Raw genomic sequence first — 17,761 nt, forward strand, 5'->3', positions numbered from 1 at the left:
GCCATTAGGAAAATAATAGGCCTTAGAAGCAGCTTATCTCCCACCTGGGGAGCCTTCCTGAGGATGCTACAGATAGCCTTTGAGTAATGGTTGCTATGACTCTACGAAGACATGTGATGTGACCACATGTCTCTAGACTCCATCTTGGGATGTCAGTGTTTTTCCACAGACCGGTCATAGAATCATAGAATCATAGAATATCAGGGTTGGAAGGGACCTCAAGAGGTCATCTAGTCCAACCCCCTGCTCAAAGCAGGACCAATTCCCAACTAAATCATCCCAGCCAGGGCTTTGTCAAGCCGGGCCTTAAAAACCTCCAAGGAAGGAGACTCCACCACCTCCCTAGGTAACCCATTCCAGTGTTTCACCACCCTCCTAGTGAAATAGTTTTTCCTAATATCCAACCTGGACCTCCCCCACTGCAACTTGAGACCATTACTCCTTGTTCTGTCATCTGCCACCACTGAGAACAGCCGAGCTCCATCCTCTTTGGAACCCCCCTTCAGGTAGTTGAAGGCTGCTATCAAATCCCCCCTCATTCTTCTCTTCTGGAGACTAAACAATCCCAGTTCCCTCAGCCTCTCCTCATAAGTCATGTGCTCCAGACCCCTAATAATTTTTGTTGCCCTCCGTTGGACTCTTTCCAATTTTTCCACATCCTTCTTGTAGTGTGGGGCCCAAAACTGGACACAGTATTCCAGATGAGGTCTCACCAATGTGGAATAAAGGGGAACGATCACGTTCCTCGATCTGCTGGCAATGCCCCTACTTATACAGCCCAAAATGCCGTTAGCCTTCTTGGCAACAAGAGCACACTGTTGACTCATATCCAGCTTCTCGTCCACTGTGACCCCTAGGTCCTTTTCTGCAGAACTGCTACCTAGCCATTCGGTCCCTAGTCTGTAGCAGTGCATGGGATTCTTCCATCCTAAGTGCAGGACTCTGCACTTGTCCTTGTTGAACCTCATCAGGTTTTTTTTGGCCCAATCCTCTAATTTGTCTAGGTCCCTCTGTATCCGATCCCTACCCTCTAGTGTATCTACCACGCCTCCTAGTTTAGTGTCATCTGCAAACTTGCTGAGAGTGCAGTCCACACCATCCTCCAGATCGTTAATAAAGATATTAAACAAAACCGGCCCCAGGACCGACCCTTGGGGCACTCCGCTTGAAACCGGCTGCCAACTAGACATGGAGCCATTGATCACTACATCGGTCTGGGAACTAAGTTTTGAAATAAAGGGTTTCTGCCATATGCAAAAGCTATATAAGGCGGGGAGTGACATCATCTGATGCTCTTCACTCCCCACCCAAGAAGACTCCTGGAAACATCTGAGGAACAAAGACTGAACTGGGGGAAGTGCTGGACCCAGGCTAAAGGGATTTTTAGCCTGTGAATGGAACACCTGGGGATTCCAACCTGTAAGCAAGTGCAGCTTGCCCCTTAAGAATCTGCAGCCTGCTTGTTTAATCACTGATGGTGAGAATCTGATATTCATATCCAATCTATTTAAGTTTAGTTTCCATTTTATGTTTATTTGCTAGGTAATCTGCTTTGATCTGTTTTCTATCACTTATAAACACTTAAAATCTATCTTTTTGTAGTTAATAAACTTGTTTTGCTTGAGAAGGGAGGTAGGGGGGTGGGCTTGGGAAAAGATCAAGAGCTCCGTTTTAGCTATGTTCAGCTTGACCTGATGGTTAGACATCCATGAGGAGATTCAGAGAGAGGTTGACGTTTACAGATGGATCCTTAATGAAACCATCAAAAAAGTAGGTATATATGAGAGAACAAATGATAGATAGATTTGTCCATCCCACAGCCATTCTGAGATCTGGAAGGAAAGTCCACAAATCTTGAGATATCCATGGAATGTGATGTAGGGACATGTAGAATGATATATTTTTGTTTTTTTTTTAAAGTGATGCCTTTTAGTGTCTGTTAAAATGCTGATGTACAAGTAAATACAAAGCAATTCTTGGCATTTTAATTTCAGCAGTTCTGTCTTGGATACAGTGAAGATCTGTTGTTCAGGGGAAATGGAATGAAATGTTTAATATAAATGATTAAGAATGAGTACTGCCTTCAGTTTGCATAGATTGATAGATACCACCGCTTAGCTTAGGCAGTGATGATTTTTCACTGGCTAGTTTATTTTTGGAAGGAAAAGTCTACAAAAGTCTCTATTCAGTTAAGGTATGGCATTTACTGAAGAAAAACAAACAATAAGAAATATTGGGCCAGATCCTAGACGTATGCTGATTAACACTAGCTGAGAATCTAGTTAATTCATTACAGAACTTTGCTTCAACTTTTTTACCACTGTGTTTATTAAAAGTGGGCAAAGTTTTGTTAACTGGCTTCTGAATTGTATTATATAATACATTTCAATCAATTATTAAAATAACTTAAATGTCCTTGAAAATTTACAAATGGTAATTTGAGTGGCAAAAGGAGAATTTTTTCAAACATTTTTAGCCAATCAAAAGTGAAATAGCAACTAGTTTTGATCAGTTCTAAAATATGATAGAGACAATGACCATCAGCAAATGTGAAGTGCAAAGGCCCAGTATCTTGCACCACTCCCAGGGGACCGCACTTTCTCTGTGACAGCACAGAATCTCAAGAGGGAATGTCCATACCCCAATGTGTCTGATTCAACCTTCTCTTACAGTGCTATACCTTGTCTGTGGGAAGACGATGCTGCAGAGCATGGCCAATCTGTTGATCCCACTCCCTCTTGCTTAATACACCCCTCCATAACGGTTGAGCCCGGACACTATTGAATCGGGACAGAAGGACTTCCACAAACTCAAAGACAGGAGGAATATGTTGCTGTACTCCTTTCCCATGTCCTACACATGGATCTGCCTGATCTGACACCCATGCACTTGCAAAACTACAGGGGGAGCACCGGACCCTGAATATTTAATGAGTGTCTATTTGAGTTGTTATTCTCATTGTCCTCTGAAAAAGCATCGATAGCCTCCCAAATAGTCTCTGCAAGAACTGGGTTTAAGCAAGTGCTGGGTAATAATAATTTTCCTCAGAATACAAAATTCTGGGCAGACTGCGGTTTTTAGCTGGGATGGATAATTTATTAGCTACATTTTGAAGACAGTGGTATATACCCTACCATCTCTCTGACAGCAAGTAGGAACATCTTGCAATGCTGATGTACCAATGTAATATCATTCCCAGAAGTACTGCATTGCAGCGCTTTTGTGTTACTTGTGATAGAGACAGAATTACTGTTTGGCTTGCCTCCAATTATACACCTATTCTAGATGACCTACAAATAGTAGCGGCAAAAGGATTTCTAAATGGTTTAAAACATCTTTATTGTAAAAATAAAGGATAGTTATTTGGCATTTATCATAATTTCCTGTCCATCTAATATTAATTAAAATATTGTGTCCTCTGTGACCCCAGGATAGTCCTTTCCCTCCCTGCAATGGAGTGCACCCTGATCTTTGGAAAAAATTGTTTTAGACTTTCCAAGGAGATATATACAGTGTTATGTCGGACATTCAGATAAACACAGAGTGATCTATTTGGCTGACTATTCAAAATACATGCAAGTGTGTTTGTTTCCAAATGTCATACACGAGGCCCCAATCAAGTGAAGTGCTCTATTGCAGTGGGTGTTTGACAAACACACATGAAGACAGGGCTAAATTCCCTAAAGCATACCCCAGATATAGGCACATTGATTTATTTTCTCTACAAATTATATATTTATTATGATTTATAACAATGTTATATGTTCAATGTTCTCACTCAAAAAATGTTAAACATTTGTTTAACCATTCCAGCCAAGAAACCAGCTTCTCCATGATCCCCACCTGTCTTTAAGGCCTTTACCTCTTGATAGACACCACAACTAACATTGCTGTTGGCTATAGGGCAGCCTGATCCAGTTCCCACAAAGTCCATTGCAGAATTCCTATTGACTTTTGTAGGGTCAAGATACTTATGCTTTGCCATACTAGCTACCGTCTTCATGTGATGTAATATTGAGTATATCCAATCATTTACCTTTTATATATTAAATAACAAAGAACTGCAGACCTTCCTTTCCATATTCATTAGAAAACTTTTTATATCAGTGTCTAAAAGTGGTGATTTTCTAATGTAAAGCATTTGTTTTAATTCTAAAAGCATAAACTATCCTAAGATCTACCTTGTCTATGCAGCCCCTCAGTTCAAACGGTGGGGTGTGAATGGCAGCACACACTAGCATGCCATAGTGTAACTCCCCCACATGGATGTTGCTAGGATCAAGAAACTCACATTCACAGGCATCTTTTGCATCCCAGCTCCATCTGGCAGCTTAGAGGTAACTATTGGGCTAAATAGCTAATGGAACCCTGGCCCCACCAGAGGCACTGCCTATGGGTGTCCTGATTAGAGAAGCACCTGGTCCCAATGATTGGTACCGCTGCACTATTTAAGACAGAAGGAGGCACCAGAAATTGTCTGTGCAGCTAGATGAATTCCTGGCTGGCTGATATGTTGTACCCTGCCCTTTTCTCTGATTCCTGCTTTCCTGACTTGTCCCTGGTATGTATTTCACTGTCTTGCTCCTGGTTCCTGCTCTCCTGACCTATTCCTGATCCCTGCCTATTATCTCCAACTCCAGCTCTGAACCTTGATTTGACTCCCGATGCCAGTTCTGACCCTTGGTTCAACTCCTGATCCGACTCCTGCCCTGATCACTAGATCTGAGCGCCCAAGCCCTGATTGTGATGCTGGCACTAACTAAAAGGTACCTAGTTCACATTAATAAAGATTTCTTTAAAACAGGGCCAGACTAACATAGGTACCTCTTAGAGTTTGCCTTCACTACTGGGGAGATCAACGCTCCTGCAATTGATGCAGTGGGTGTCAATTTAGTGGGTCTAGTAAAGACCTGCTAAATCAATGGCAGAGTGCTCTTTGGTCAACTCTGGTACTCTAGCTCCCCGAGAAGACTGAGGTAACTTGACCGGAGAGCATCTCCCATTGATGCAGTGTAGTGAAGACACCGGGTAAGTCAACCTAAGCTACGTCGACTTCAGCTATGTTATTCATGTAGCTGGAGTAGTGTAACATAGGTAGACTTACCCCGTTAGTGAAGACAAGTCCTTAATTTGCATCAGCAGCATTCACATAGGGGAATTACAGTGCAGTTAGTTCATGCTGGAATTCACACCCCAAAAAGTCCAAACTAGTGTCAATTTTTAAAAATCCTAACCTAAGGATAGAATTACTGGACATTTTAGATTCAGCATCCAACAGTTATTGTTTTGCCACTTGTATGTTTGCCTGCCCAAGGTTATTAGGAAAGCAAGAAATCTTGCTGTTTAGTTTTAGTTGTAACTAAAAAATGTAGTAGTTCACTGTGGTCTTTGGTTATTACAATTCCTGTATCTCAGTTGTTGCTTTAGGGCATTTTGCTATGAAAAACATTGTGTAAGTTGAAGATATCTTGTTACCATGGAATCCCAAAGGTAGACCAGGGATATGCAAGCTAGTCTAGCAAAATAGTCTCAAAGCAACTGATTTTAAGTAAAGTAACATGAAAGTAGGACATTTGTCAAACTGTTATAGACTGAATATGGTTAAATCTTCATGCAGTCCTCCTAATTATACTGGTAAGGTAGGCAAACACAACTTTCAGATGATGGTGGTATGATGTGAATATGCCTACCATGTTCCAGCAGTGTGTGGGAAATGAAGTATTCAACTCTTACATTAAATGGAAATTATCCAGATAGAAATCTGAGAATATAACAAATTGTCCCTTAAAACATAGATTGCACAGAAAATACAAGGCAAATATTTTCAAAAATGAGTGCCTACACCTTTATTTACACAGCTAGGTAAGTCATCTGATTTTCAAAAGATTCGAGCACCCAGCATCTTGCACCAAAGACAAAAAAGCAAGTAGCACAATAATAATTGGATTCTGGATCCAATGCATCCAGAGGGAGATTTTCAAAGCACAAAGGCCGGTTAGGCACCCAACTCCCATTTAAAGTTGCTATGAGTTGGACACCTAATTCCTGTTTGGTGACTTTGAAAATGAAATACCTGTAAAATGAAGAAATATTTTTTTCAATTAGACAGAAGATGACATTGGAAGAAAATAGCCCTCTATTGTTTAGACATGCCAATGATAAATCGTTAGCATTTTAAAGAGAAATTTAAAAAAACACATGAATGACATATTCCTTCCAGCTGAACTTGAAATTGGTCATTTTGTGTGTGTTTGTGTGTAAAATAAATAATTAAGTGAAACTAAATTATGAACCAGGGCTAGTTCATGCCCCATCGGGTATATTTACGCCACAACTGGGAGCATGCTTCCCAGAGCCAGTAGACAGACATGTGCTAGCTCTGCTCCAGCTAGCTTGCTCAAAAAAGGAGTGTAGCCAGTATCCCATGGGCGACAACTTGAGCTAACAGCCTGAGTATCTACCTAGGGGATTCAAGCTGACACCCATTCTACCTATCCTAGCTACACTGCTATTTTTAGTTCACTAGCTCGAGCAGAGCTAGCATGTGTCTGTTCTTCCTGCACCGGGAAGCACACTCCTAGCTGTAGTGTAAGCTACTTAGGCACAACTCATAGTAAGGAGTACTGCAGAGCTGCACTGCTCAGAGGGAACACAGGTTCCTCCCTGAATAAGACCAAGGACTGCAATTCTGCCTGGTGCTTATATGGCCCATACAAGGAGGTAAGGCTCTTTGGGGACCCCCTCTTCCTCACCTATGAGAGGACCAGGGAGAATCCGACCCAAAGAAATTCCTTAACTGAAAACAGTTCACAATGCCCTCTCTTTTGAGACATGCTTATTTCTTGTACAGTAGTTACATGTATATAGTGGGCACCATTAAAAAGTCACTTTTCTGACTCACAGTATTTTATCTGTTCCTTGTATTTATAATAAGAAATACAAATACACCTCTACCCCGATATAACATGACCCGATATAACACGAATTCAGATATAACACGGGAAAGCAGTGCTCGGGGGGGGGGGCGGGGCTGCGGGCTCCAGCGGATCAAAGCAAGTTTGATATAACGTGGTTTCACTTATAACGCGGTACGATTTTTAGGCTCGCGAGGACAGCATTTGTGACAAAGTTCTGTCCTTGACTCTGTGGGTCCTGCGTTTCCTGATGGATTTTGCTAGCCTCAGAGGCTCACTGTGACCCTCCGCATAGCCCTTCTCTCTCTAGAGGCAAGGGTCACAGTCTACTGAGCCAATTTCATCATAAGCCAGCAATAGAGGTGAGGAGAAGCAACCCTCCCTCGCACAGTCTCTGTTGTCTCCCACTATCAGTGATTAATCAGGGAGGGGAGGGGAGAGCCCAGGCCTGCCCTTTACTCCAGGCTCCAGCCCAGGGACCCTAAAATTAGCAGCTATGGAAGCTGACTTTTTGGAAATAGGATGTGTACAATTCTCTGGGCCACTTCCCCACAGCAGCCCCCACTCAACATCTTCTTCACAATTACCTCAGGGCCTCCTTCCTTGCATCTGATATAGATTTGTACTGCTTCATTCCTCCAACAGCACAATTCCATCCTATAGCTCCTGACACCCGCACCCAGGGCCGGCTCCAGGCACCAGCCCACCAAGCATGTGCTTGGGGCGGCGCCTGGAGGGGGGCGGCGCGGCGGGGCGCTCCGGCCCGAGAGTGGGGCTACGACTGGGCTCGCCGCCCTCCCCCCGGTGCTCCGGCCGGTCGGGGAGAGCGGGCCCCGGCCAGGCTTGCCGCCCTCCCCACACCGCTCCGGCTGGTTGGGGAGAGCGGGGCCCCGGCCGGGCGCGCCAACCAGTCGGGGAGAGCGGAGAGCCCCGGCTGGGCTCTCCGCCCTGCTCCCGGCGCTCTGGCCGCCGGGGAGAGCGGAGAGCCCCAGCCGGGCTCTCTGCCCTCCTCCCGGCGCTCTGGCCGCCTGGGAGAGCGGAGAGCCCTAGCCGCGCTCTCCGCCTTGCTCCCGGCGCTCTGGCCGCTGGGGAGAGCGGAGAGCCCCAGCCGGGCTCTCCGCCCTCCTCCCGGCGCTCTGGCCACCGGGGGCTCTCCGCCCTCCCCCCGGCGCTCTGGCCGCCAGGGAGAGCGGAGAGCTCTGGCCGCCGGGGAGAGCGGAGAGCCCCAGCCGGACTCTCCGCCCTCCCCTGCCGCGTGGGGGGGGGGCCCCAGCGCGTGGCTTTTCTGCCTAGGGCGGCAAAAAAGCCAGAGCTGGCCCTGCCCGCACCTCACTGACTAACTGGGAGGCTTTTAACTAGTTCCAGCCAGTCCCTGATTGGCTTCAGGTGTCCCAATCAATCTAGCTATCTCCACTGCCTTCTAGAAGGATCTTAATTGGCCCCAGGTGTCTTGATTAACCTGGATCAACTGCCATTTGGTTACCATGGTACCAGGGATTTGTTTAGCCTGGGGCTAACATACCTGTTCCTCACTACTTTACTGTAGCCATCTGGCCTTGCCCCATCACACGTTATATCAAGGTAGAAGTGTACTATGATAAAGTTAAATGACTGCAGGGAGCAAATATACAGTTTTTAGTGCCATCCATTGCACTTTTCAAACACCCAAAGGCAGGAGTGGAAGATTTTCAAAGTCATATATGGCAGTAAAGTGCCCAACTCCTATTGAAAGTCAATAGAAGTTAGGTGCGGGACTGCCATTTGTGTTTTTGAAAATCTCCCCTGTATGGCTTTTAAAAGCATATCTTTGTATTTTAAAAGCATTCAGGGTTGTGGGGAGAGATTTGTGCTGATGACTCTGCAAAATCTTAGATTCATAGATCCTTATGCCAGAAGGGACCATTGTGATCATCTAGTCTGCCTTCCTGCATAACACAGGCCTGAGAATTTCCCCAAAATAATTCCTCTCGAAACTAGGGTATATCTCCTAGGAAAAACATCCAATCTTGATTGATCAGTTGCCAGTGATGGAGAATCCACCACCACACTTGATAAATTATTCCATGATTAATTACCATCACTGTTAAAAATGTATGACTTATTCCAGTCTGACTTTGTCTAGCTTCAGCCATTGGATTTTGCTATACCTTTGATTAGCCCATACCTTTGTATGGGCAATGGGATGGATCACTTGATGATTACCTGTTCTGTTCATTCCCTCTGTAGCACCTGGCATTGGCCACTGTCAGAAGACAGGATACTGGGCTAGATGGACCTTTGGGCTGACCCGGTATGGCCATTCTTACATTTGTCTGCTAGAATAAAATTCCATTATCAAATATTTGTACCCCATATAGGTACTTCTAAACTGTGATCAAGACACCCCTTAACCTTCTTTTTTTAAGCTAAATAAATTGAGCTTCTTGAGTCTATGATTATAGGGCATATTTTCCAACCCTTTATTAATTCTTTATTAATTCTAAACTCTTTCTAATTTATCTACATTTTTCTTGAATTGTGAACACCAGAACTGGACACAGTATTCCAGCAGTGACACCAGTTTCAAATACAGAGGTGATGTAACTTTCCTATTCTTTGTAGAATTCCTCTTGTAGAGCTCTCAAATGATCAGGCTACCAATTGATTATTACAACTTCCTTACTTCTTGGATATATTTTCTAATAATTTTCCCCTTTAAAATACAGGTCTGAGAGAAAAATTCACATGCCAGGGTAAAATTCAATCCAGTCCTAGGTAGTCACATTGGGATCTGGGAAACCAACACAAATGTTGACATTTGGTTGAGCAGATACAAGCTTAGACAATTGCAGTTAGATGACCTTACATGATTAAAACTTGAAATTGTATTAAAACATCGAGGCTAGGCCAGAAACCCATTCCATTGTTCAGGAAGGAGGAGTAGCATTTTAGCTATTAGTCTAGAAGAACATGTGTTCTGGCCCTGGTCCCCAAATCAGGGTGAAGAGTTCAGATTTAGGTTTGACATTTGTGTTGAGCAGCAGTACCCACATTTAAACTTCTCCCTAATCATCCACTCCTAATTCATCAGAATAAAATCTCATTAGAATAACAAACTTTCCTCACTCCCAACTACACTATGCATTGGGAACTCTATTCATCCCACTACTACTCCAGCTTCTCTCTGGGTCTTGAGTGATATTCGCAGCTTCCCTATTATTGAAATCAGGCAACTTCTTATTTAATTTATTAATTTATTTATTTATTGAGTCTGCACCCACAGGTCATTCCTTTATAGAGCCAGGAATAGAGGAGTTAAAGATAACACAATCCAATAGTAACTCAAGTCATTTGCCATCTCAACATCCCTTATTTTTACAATGTTATGGAGTATTTGTGACTTAATCAAAAGACTAATCAATTCCATGGCACCCAGTTCAGCAGTTAAGCCTTATCACAATAGCAGGAAGGCTATAAAGGAGACTTCTTACTCATTCTTTCCTTTGCTTTTCCTTGATTTTTATGAAGTTAGCTAGTGATTAATCTCCACTGTGAAAGACTGAAATGTATAAATAAAAATATGTAAAATTTCTGTTTTATAGAACTGTCTAGATTTATCCAGGTCCTAACAAAGGACATGTGTCTAGGGGCCCTTTTGTCAGCACTATCCATATTTACCACTCTCTTGTCAAAGGACATGTGTCAAGGAGACTTTTAAAAAGAAATTGAAAACATGAGACACATTTGAAACTGGGAAATGAAATGTTTTCTTTTTTTTTTTTAATGTGCTTCACAAGCCAGCTGCATAATGTTGTATTTTTATGTAACTTTCTACACTGTGCTATAGCTAGTGATTCTGATCCTTTGATATACCCTCTTTTACTTTGGGGGCTGGATTATTACATGCTAAATATTACCAGGAAATTACAACTGTGAATATTAGGTTTCAAAGTGTTTAAAAAAATGTCAATAGAATATTTAAATCAATAATAGTTGTGATGCATAAACCATTAAGCCTTAGCTTATATTTATCTAAATATTAGCTCCAGCTGCACCTTTGACAATGGAAGAGTATGCTCCTTGGTGGAAGCCACCTATTTATCATTTCAGCTCCTATAGAAAAAATCATGGAACGCAGAAATTAGATCATATCTCTCTGCTGTGGGATTCTTACACCTTTCTATGAAGTATCTGGTCTGGCCACTGTTGGAGACAGATACTGGACTAGACAGACCTTGAGTCTGATCCATTATGGCAACTAAGATTTTTGATTGCATTGTATACATACTCTTAGTCACTGTGTACACTTAGTAGCAGATTTTCTCAGGGAGACAGGTAGCAGGAGATAATAAAGCCTAGGGAATTAGGACATTCTAGACCTCTTACTTTCCTGTGTTCCACAAGACAGATCAGTATGTTTTATGTAAGTAGGCCCCAGACTAAAGATATAATATAACCCACTGGAAATAATACATTCCTGGTAGCTGTTTACAACAGACTTCAGTCAGTTTTCTCTTGTTACATTCAGGCACAGTAACTGTGTTTGTGCATATGTGTACAGAACAGTTTGTGAAGGGCGTAGTCGCATCTGTGACTAATTTGATTACTTGCCTCAGTGCCAATCTAACATGGCTAAAAAATTTCAGGAACAAATAAGCATATTCATGTGCAAACAAGTGGATTCATGTGATAATAGCATCCTCCCCAAAGATTCAAGCAAACAAAACTTTGTTCATACAAATGTTCGTGGAAAGGAGATGAAAGCGAATATGGACATGGTTTAGCCAAATTTTATTTAGAATTCAGTAGAATGCTCATTGAAAGGTTTTTACACTAATTGACCAATAATAATACAGAAGCAAGGATCAATTCAGATTTTTTTTTCTTTCACTAAATAAAAACTATTAAAAGTAACCTTTAGTGCTGGTCATAGGTGCTATAATATAACACTGGACACTTATTAACAATACTTCATAGTAACAACACAAGCTTCCTTATGTTGCCTGTCACAGGGAGGCTGGCCTTTTAAAGGGTGATTGGTCTTCTCAGCCCCACTTGTGACTCAACCAACTCTCCTCCCCATGTGACCCAATCAGGCCTCTACCTTATCTATACCAGAGTCTAGGAAGAAAGGGTGGTGGTGGCAGACAGGGTGGACTGATTTAAATCAAAGCAATCTAAATCATTAATTATAATCATGATTGAAATAAGCAACCAGGATTGATTAAAATAGTTTATTTTAATTGTGTTTTTCATTTCTACTTTTTAATTGTTTTACTAAAGAAAAGTTGATTCTCAGTGGTAGTTAATGATTAAAACATGCTGATTTGCAACTAAATATAGCCTTTACATTTGGTACTTCTTTTTGTTAGCCAGGATGATACAGTATATCTATGCACATTTATTTAAGAACGTATATAGCTTACCAGCTCATTCATTTTTTACTTATGATTTGTGTCAAACTCTTTTTGGATGAAAACTTAAATTCAGTTAAAAGTGCACAAAAAAGGATGGTGGGTTTTATGTTTGGTTTTTGTTTTGTTTCTTTTTTTATTAAATAAAATTACCTTAAATGTGCTGGATACATAAAAAAACCACTTTTATCAAAACATGTTTTGTACTTAAAATTAACAGAAGCATTATCTCTACTTAGTGAATTGAACTGGTTGTTTCTGTTCATCGTATCACTCAAGATTTTAGAACTAATAGATCTCATTCTCTCCAACCTAGTTTTTAGTCATACATTTCAATTCCCAAATGTTTTTTTTAACTTTCAATAAAGTAGTCATTGAGCTGAACTAGTTGAATAAACTGATATTGAGAAAATATTCTTTCGACACCTGCAGAAGAGGCTACTGCTATCAAAAGAGGGTTTAACACTGCAGTAAACTCTGGCTCCAGGTGCTTAGCCACTGACTTCCAGCAGCTCAGTGGCATGATTTTGTTTTAAACTTTGGCAGCAAACATGAATTGCTTGATTTTTTTATTTGATTTAAATTACACTGCTCTACAGCCAAAATGCTTCTGAAATAAATGTAGTCAAACTTTACTAATTCTGGGTCACTGGGAACAAAAATGATGCTTAAAATTGTCGATTGGCTCTAGTTTTCAAGATATGCTATTCGGTCAGTATATACAACCCTTGACTTGGGAATGGCGGAGGATAAGTGAGTTATAAAGGAAAGGGATCTCAATTTAAACCGGAAATGAGTAAAATACATCTTTGACTGGATCTATGAATAAATCTATGACTGGGTTTGGACAGTACTTGCTTTTTAGGCAAAACAATGAATGATGCAATCTGAAGCTGGTATTGCGTCATACATGATATGAATTGCATCATGTTATTCCTAGAAGTCATGGATGATGCAATCATAACGAAGCTTACATCACTCTGCTGAACAAATTGCCCTATATCAGCTCTAGAAATCATACAGTGTTGTGCTCTCTTATTTGTCAGTGTTTGATTTTGCAAAGAGACACATTTCTGTTTATCCAAAGTGAGCAGAGATGCCTCGTCCTTGTGTGAACAGTGCAGATAACTTCTGCTATGTTTGTGGTGAAGTGACTTTTGCATCACAAAAGCGCAGTATAATTACTATGGTTAAGAAAGCCTATCACCTTTATTTTGGCTGCAAAATTGGAGATCAGGACAAGAGGTGGCCCCACACATATGCTGCAACACTTGTGCAACAAATCTTCGCCAGTGGTTGAACAGGAAAAGGAAATCTATGCCTCTTGCAGTGCCAATAATTTGGAGAGAGCCAACAGATCATACCAGCAATTGTTACTTCTGCATGGTTCCTCCAGTTGGGAAAGGTGTGTCAAAGAAGAAAAAGTGGACTGTGCATTATCCAAAAATTCCATCAGCTATACGCCCAGTACCCCACGGAGAAGGACTGCTGGTTCCTGATGCACCAGAATCATTCTCACTTGACTCAGACGAGGAAGAGGAAGAGGATGAAACTTCTGGTCCTGAACCATCAATGTCACAGGACTCACATTTTCTCCCATCCTCCTCCTCTGAACCACACCTCATAACACAAGGTGAACTGAATGACCTTGTCAGGGATTTGGAACTACCCAAGAGTAAGGCAGAGCTATTGGGCTCCAGACTACAGCAGTGGAATCTCCTGGCAGGTGATGTTAGGGTTTCCATGTTCCGTGACCGTCAAAAGGATCTTGTCCCATTCTTCTTCATGGAAGGTGATCTTGTAGCTTGCAACAACATCGATGGTGTGAAGGCATCCCTCAACATTGTTCACGAACCAGATGAGTAGAGACTGTTCATTGATTCATCGAAGACGAGTCTTAAAGCTGTTTTACTGCATAATGGCAATGTTTTGACATCAATTCCAGTTGGTCATGCAGTCCATATGAAGGAAACCTATGACAACATGAAACAACTTTTGAGGTGCATAAACTATGACCAACATCAGTGGCATCTTTGTGGTGATTTGAAGGTTGTTGCTCTCTTGCTTGGTCTGCAGACTGGATACACAAAGTACTGCTGTTTCCTCTGTGAATGGGATAGTCATGCAAGAGATTCCCACTACATCAAGAAAAATTGGCCACTCCAACAGTCATTGGAGCCTGGGAGGAAAAGTGTTCAGCATCCACCACTTGTTGAATCCAGGAAGAATTTGTTACCACCCTTATACATCAAGCTGGGTCTGATGAAGAACTTTGTCAAGGCCATTGACAAAACACAAGCAGCTTTCAAGTACCTCCATGGAAAATTTCCAAGGTTAAGTGAAGCTAAGATAAAGGAAGGTGTCTTTGTTGGTCCTCAGATTCGTGAACTTCTTCGAGATGATGCATTTGACCATGCACTGCGTGGCAAGGAAAAGACGGCATGGAAAGCCTTCCAGTTAGTGGCAATAAATTTTCTTGGAAACAACAAGGCAGACAACTACAGGTTGTTGGTGGAAAACCTCCTCAAGGCATACAAAAGCCTTGGTTGCAACATATCACTAAAGAGACATTTTTTGCACTCTCATCTAGATTTTTTTCCACCGAACTGCGGAGCAGTGAGCGACGAGCACGGCGAGCGATTTCATCAGGACATTGCAACAATAGAGAAACACTATCAGGGCAAATGGAGCCCATCAATGCTTGCAGACTATTGCTGGACAGTGACAAGAGATGCTCCATTTAATGAATACAAAAGACAAGCCAAGAAGCGCCGAGTAGACACCGAATAGGACTAAACTATGTACAGAATAGTTTTTTGCCTTTTTTTTAATAACACATTTTATTTATATAACCCTTTTGCTGATTTTTAAAATGTTACATAAACAGGACAGGTGAAATATTATCGTGTAAAGCAACCATAAACACATGAAAAGACCTAGGTTTACAATTTATGATTAAAACTCTACTATCTACATAATATACATAGACATAAAATGTAAACACTTAAATATCTTAGAAACAGTAACCAAGCAGTTGTTTTAATTGTCATATTTGAATTCAGGACATCAAAGTACATAATAAATAGCACATTTTATCTCTGAAGCAGACGACTTCTCAAAAATTGTAGACCAGTGTTATTTTAATAGATTATAAGTAGTTTAGGCCTTAATATAGGTTGTCAATTTCAAATTTAATTATAGTATTTAAAAAAATAAACCAAACCTGTATTTAATTTGAATTAAATAAAATCCAAGTTAAATCAAAAATCTAATTTAAATAAATTGATTTTTTTATTTCAAATAAAACATCCATTTTATCCAACCAATTAGCAGATGGCTACAAGGAGAAGGAGGTGAGCACAGGACAGGCAGAGGCCTGCAGAAGACTCCAGGTAAGAAGTCCCGAGAGTGCCTGTTGGAAAAGAGCAGGAAGCAACCCAGAAGAGCCCAGGAGGGGATGATAGGAGCAATGGAAAAGAGCCTAGGAAAGGCTGAAAGCTGAGCCCAGAGGGTGGGCAGAACAATTAGAGGAGAACAGATTGAGCCCTTGGAAAGGACTTTGTGTTTCTCACTTGGACTAAGGAACTTTGTTTCCCCAGAAGGGGTAAACTTTTACAAAGGACTTAGTTGGGGGCCAACTACTGCAGTAAATCACTGCAGCTGCCAAAGTAGATTGAGAAGGGGAAATGGAGGTATGGTGCTGTAGACCGACCAGTAGACAGTTGCTATTACCACCATAGCACCCCCTGGCACCAGATCCCAGCACTGCACACTCTGATTGCCACTTCCTTGGATCTGCAAGGGCCTAGCTCTCTGGCCAGCTCTCTTAAAGTTCAATTCCCTTCTGGTGTAACAACAGGTCCAGGTCTAAGTGCAAATAAACATCCACAGTAATAATTATTCTGCCCCTCTTAGGCTAATTGGGCTGCTTTGCCTCTACTCCTAGGACCTGCAGATTTCCTCCCATGCTGCTTCTTCCCCAATAGGATTCCCCCATTACCTGCCTTCCCCAGAGACTTTAGCAGTTTACCTCCAGAAAGTTCCTGCTCCTTACTGACTCATTCTCAGGGGCTTCCCCACAGGAACCTGACCTGCGGGGTGTGGGTATCTTCCAGCCTGACTTCACCAAGCCCACCCTCACCCCATGAAAGAAAACTCCCCCTCTCTCCTGAATCTCTCCCACTTGACTGCATTCACAGCTCTGTTTAAGTAGTCCGCTGTCTCATCCCCACAGCTGGGGTCAGTCATTATAATTAAATCTCCATCGCATTCAGCTGGGTTCATTAATGATCCCTAATTTTCTAGATCACCGGCAGGGCTGGAGGATAGCTGCTAGGTGACAGGCAATGCTGATTCCAGCTTGTCTTAAAGGGCCAGCCAGCCTGTGACACCATCCCATGCCACCAGGGATTGCTCTGGAGGTGGCCACCTGATTACACTGCCCTTCCAATATGCCTCCACTCTGACCTTTTCTTGTCTCTCTGGACAACTTTCTTGTCAAAACATTTCTGATTACCTGGATATTTTATCTTGCAGGATTTTGTCAATTGTTAATATTTATTAAATGGTATAAGAGAGGTGTTGAATGCCCTCAACACCTATGCTGGAAGTGCTCATCAAAGTGGATGACCAAGCCCAATAAGAACAATAGAGTGTTGATGCTATTATATTGTACACAATGAAGGTTAAGAGCACATGACCTATGAAGGAAGGCTGAAAGAATTGGGTTTGTTTAGTTTGATAAAGAGAAGACTGAGAGGGGACATGATAGCAGTTTTCAGTTATTTAAAAGGGTGTCATAAGGAGGAGGGAGAAAACTTGTTCACCTTAGCCTCTAAGGATAGAACAAGAAGCAATGGGTTTAAACTGCAGCAAGGGAGGTCTAGGTTGGACATTAGGAAAAAGTTCCTAACGGTCAGGGTGGTTAAACACTGGAATAAACTGCCTAGGGAGGTTGTGGAATCTCCATCTCTGGAGATATTTAAGAGTAGGTTAGATACATGTCTATCAGGGGTGGTCTAGACAGTATTTGGTCCTGCCATACGGGCAGGGGACTGGACTCGATGACCTCTCGAGGTCCCTTCCAGTCCTAGAATCTATGAAACCATGCGGCATTCTCCTGGTGTTATCTGGATCGGTGATCTGCTAGATCACTCCAATCCTCAACTCTGGGAGCCAGCCTTACTCTGCTCTGCTGTGAGACCCCTCACTCCTGGGTTGTTCACACACAATCTCTGGCATGTAAGCTGCTTGAATTGTTCAACTGAATGACACTAGCCAATATCCCCGGTCTCAGACACAGTCTTAGGAACCTCTGTCTTGCAGTGTCCAGATATGTCAGCTGGATGCTGCAAGCTTATATGAGTTCATCAATTTAACAAAGAAATTGATATGTACTAGGCTTGTTATCCCAAGGGGAGTCTCTGACATACTTCAGACCAAATGCACTGCTTC

General features: G+C 42.1%; 1 protein-coding gene across 1 annotated transcript in view; it reads right to left on the reverse strand.

Moving 5' to 3' along the window:
• The window catches only part of LOC135980857 (uncharacterized), a 293,267-nt gene that overhangs the window by 98,285 nt on the left and 177,221 nt on the right, over positions 1 to 17,761 (reverse strand). The gene's annotated exons all lie outside the window — the stretch shown is intronic.

Source organism: Chrysemys picta, chromosome 1 (genome assembly GCF_011386835.1).
Source record: "Chrysemys picta bellii isolate R12L10 chromosome 1, ASM1138683v2, whole genome shotgun sequence".
NCBI lineage: Eukaryota > Metazoa > Chordata > Testudines > Emydidae > Chrysemys > Chrysemys picta.